This window comes from Formica exsecta, unplaced genomic scaffold (genome assembly GCF_003651465.1).
Source record: "Formica exsecta isolate Colony F162 unplaced genomic scaffold, ASM365146v1 scaffold666, whole genome shotgun sequence".
Classification (NCBI taxonomy): Eukaryota; Metazoa; Arthropoda; class Insecta; order Hymenoptera; family Formicidae; genus Formica; species Formica exsecta.
Window position 1 is genome coordinate 14,027 of NW_021853429.1, and position 4,356 is coordinate 18,382.

Consider the following 4,356-nt stretch of genomic DNA (forward strand, 5'->3'; position numbering starts at 1 on the left):
GTTGCAATCGGACACAGGCCCGATCGGACAGAGTTCCGATCGGACACAGTTCCGATCAGACACAGTTCCCATCGCGAAGCTAAGTCCACCCTACAATTGTTGTGTGGGTGGGAAAATATATGCGTGGACACAGTGGGTTCCATCCCCCCTACGGGGGGCTCCACTATCAAAAAACTAGACACATAGGTTTGCGTTGAACCTCGCTTCGCGTGGAAAGTTGTAAACCTATGTGGAACCTTACTACGCATTAAAAAGTATATGCGTAAAAGCAGTATGTTCCGCCCCCCCCTACGGGCGGGGGCTACACTTCCGGTAGATATAACCTAACCCAAACCTATATATTTCTGATATACTGTGTCCGATCGGGATGATGTCCGATTGCAACCATATGTGTCCGATTGGAACTGTGTCCGATTGGGTCTGTGTCCGATCGAGTCTGTGTCCGATTGGGACTGTGTCCGATTGCAATAGTATATGTTCGATCGAAACTGTGTCCAATTGGGTCTGTGTCCGATCGGGAAATATTGTCGTGTCCGATCGGTAATGTGCGCAATCGGGACGATCCCGCTGTAGAGCAGGCGGGCCTTCTCCGTTGGTGAGTAGCCCCCAGCGCGTTTCGTGATCGTCATCAGGTCCGTGGCGTACTGGTCGAAGGCTTCTCCCGGTCTCTGTCTTCGGGCCTGGGCATCTTGTCGTAGTTGATTGCGGTAGTCGGGTGGGAGGTATTTTAGCCGGAAGGCGGCGCAGAAGGCTTCCCAAGTCGTCCAGTCCTCATAGTTGTTGCGATACCACAACAATGGGTTTCCACGAAACATTTCTGGTAGCCCTAGAAGGAACAACTCGTCGGCGTAGCGGTAGGACCGCCTTAGTTTCTCTAACCGTTCGAGAAAGGAGAACGGGTCTTTGCCGTCGAAACAGAGGCCCCACTTGCGGATTCGATCTAGAATCGCGGTGGGGTCGGGTACGGTTGGTCCGGCGCGGTCGGGGGTCGGCTCGGGTCGTTCCGGTGTTGCTTCTCCCTCGTTCGGCATGTCGGCGGTGTCTCGTTCTGGGAATAATTCCGGTTTTTGTATCGCGAATTGACGCAGTCGGTGTCGCAGGGCGTCAATATTACCGGTACTGTCGAGGCCGTCTGTGACTAGAAGAGTCACGAGCTGGACTTTCGAAAAACCGTATATCCAGGAATTTTCATCGGGGTGCGCACGCAAGCTGGAATTTCTACTGGGCAGGTCCTTGTTCGGGCGCCATGTAACGCGGTCACCTCGCTCGACGCTCGGATCGGCTCGTCGGTGTCCGGGTACGAGAGGAGGGGACACTCAAGCTTACGAGAACACAGAGTGAAGCGAAAAAATAGTTTATTTAAAGCAAGATAGATAGATACAGCGTGCAGGGCCAGGTGATGTCGGACGTGGAGCGGTGTCGCTGGTAGCAGGGTGCGGGGGCGCAAAGCAGAGACGCAAAGCGATGCAGTCGTCAACGGTTTTATTTACACGCGATTACGGCGCGGTTACAACTAGCGGACAAGCTTACGACTAGCGGGCTTAGTACTACGGCGCGGTTAGAACTAGCGGACTCATTACTAACAGGTCTTATTTCTAGCAGGCTTAGTACTACGGCGCGGTTATTACTAGCTGGCTTATTACTATCAGGTCTTATTATTACGGCGCGGTTATAGCTAGCGGACTTATTACTAACCGGTCTTATTACTAGCAGGCTTAAGACTAGCAGGCTTATTACTACCGCGGTTATAACTATCGGACTTATCTCTATCATGCGGCGAATATCTACAGCGCGGTATGTACATGCATTTACGAGCTAATGTCAGGTTAGGTGGCTAGGTATTGCGGGCAGGTCCGAGTATCACGTCGGGGCCTGCCTTGGCAACGGAAACCGGCGAAAGCCGGTAGAGCTGAGCGAAACCTCAGTCCGGACAGGTGCTAGGAGCCGGCGAAACCCGACGGGGCTAAGCGAAATCTTAGCCCGAGAAGTGGTGACAGGAGTCGGCGAAACCCGACAGGGCTGAGCGAAACCTCAGCCGGCAGGTAGAGAGAGCCGGTGAAATCCGGCAGAGCCAAGCGAAACCTTGGCCCCGAGAGGTAGTAGGTACTGGTCAGGCTGGTGTCAGGAGTCGGATCGCAGGATGGGATCTGGTCCCGATGTCTCGGCCGGCCGAGCTTATATACCCGGCCGGTGCCCCCACTATGCGTTGTCCGTCCGGCGGTCGGGTCGGTTCCGCGTGGGGCGACCGCAAGAGAGATAGTGTTTCTGGAGTGAGCGAGACGGCGCGTGCGGTGTACGAGCGAGTGGGATAGCGTGTGGGGCGAAAGCGATAGCGTGTGCCGAGAGAGATAGCGTGAGCGGTGTGCGTGCAAGCGGGATAGGTAGAGCCGGGTAAAGTAAGCAGGCCGTTCGTATAGATATATATAAGTAGTGTTTTTAGGCGTATTTACAACGGTAGTAACGGCCCTGCCGTTACAAAATGTATTATATTAAATAAACTATATTAAACAAAAAATTATCTGTTAGAAAAATAAAGCTTATTACATTGCTGATATACAACGTTTTTTTCGCTCCTTACAGCGGTATCCTATAATATCCCGTCGCGCTATCCTTCTCCCGCGTCCGTGCGGTTCTTTCGCGTTATCCTTCTCCCGCGCCTCGCGCTGCTCGTAGTAAAGCCTGTTCTACAATACGTCGTATGTCGCAGTCGGATGACAGACGCATGCGCACTCGATTGTCGGCTGTCACATAAAGTTGTCGCTAGTCGGCTGTCGTTGTCGCAAAGAAAGATGGTCAACTCCCATCTTTTCCGACTTCCGACATTCGTACGACTACGATTGAATGTAATATAACCTCTGTTTTTACGTATTTTTATATTTTTCACTATGGAATCATTGTGTGTAAATGTAGATGAAATAATTATTGAGTTTGTGCGTGAAAATCATTGTTTATATGACAAACGTAATGTGGATTTTAAAAATATTTACAAAAAAAAGAGCTATGGAAAAAATCTCGGAAATTTTGAAAAACTTGTATCAAGTTAATGTCAGGTAAATTTTTGTTTTTTAAATTATTATTATATTACTTAAAAAACGCTTCATAATATAAAATTATATTTTGTGGCTGAGGAGATTGGAAAACGATGGTCGTCCTTAAGAGATATGTTTAGTAGAGAGAATAGGCGACAAAAATTATCACCGTCCGGTTCTGGATATGAACCTATGAAAGAATGGGAGTTATATAGGAATATGTTATTTTTAAATCATCATATAGCTCACAGAAAGCAAGTTTCTAGTTGTTGTAACATTTTTTATTTATTGTTAGTACTTATTCAACAAATACAGATATACAGAGTGTTCCCGGGTTAAGTGGCCAAATTTGAAATATGAATTTAGGATCTTAAAACAAGAAAAATTTTTCCTCTGGAAGTATGCGCGCAAACGCTTCGTTCAAGAGATATTGACTTCTGTAGTTATGAACTATAGGAACGAATAATTTCGAAATGTTTCTTTTTATTTTTGTTTTGAAGATCGAAGGTCATTGACAGGCTTGTGTTCGCACTGTAAACAAAGCTCCGTACATTCGTACCAAAAAATTGTATGAGGCATGATAATTTAACGTATGAGGCATGATTGTACTAGTTTATTCTACGAAAGCATTCAACAAACTAACAATTATTTAGTACGAATGTACAGAGCTTTGTTTACAGTGCAAACACAAGCCTGTCAATGACCTGCGATCTTCAAAACAAAAATAAAAAGAAACATTTCGAAATTATTCGTTCCTATAGTTCATTACTTCAGAAATCAATATCTCTTGAATGAAGCGTTTGCGAGCATACTTCCAGAGGAAAATTTTTTCTTGTTTTAAGGTCCTAAATTCATATTTCAAGTTTGGCCATTTAATGTACATGTAATTTCCAACTCATAGATGCAATATTTGTAATATAACATATATTGTAGTTATATTGTAATTATATCCCAGATAGCGAATAATAAAATCAATGTGTGAGAGTGTGAGCAGGGAGAGAATGTGCTCTTGGGAAAGAGGAGGAGGAGGCTGGATGGAGAGAAGTGAGAGAGATTGGAAGAGGTAAAAGTGAGGAGCAGGAGGAGGTGTATGAAGGTGGATGAAGGGAGATATGTGGAGTGAAGGATGTGGATACAGGAAGGATGCAAAGGTTGGAGCGGTTTGGAGGTTAGAAAGATGGAGGAAAGAAAGAGAAGACGGAAAGAGCAGAAGAAGAGAAGGAAAAAGAACGCAGGCGAGCTGAAGATGAGAAAGTGAGAGATAGAGCGGCAGGGGAAGGATCGGTAAAGAAGAACGAAGGGATGGTTAAAGTAGAGAGTTATCGGA

General features: G+C 46.4%; 1 pseudogene; it reads left to right on the forward strand.

Annotated features, from left to right (window-relative positions):
* Positions 1 to 2,885: 2,885 nt before the first annotated feature.
* The window catches only part of LOC115242991, a 5,938-nt pseudogene continuing 4,467 nt past the window's right edge, over positions 2,886 to 4,356 (forward strand).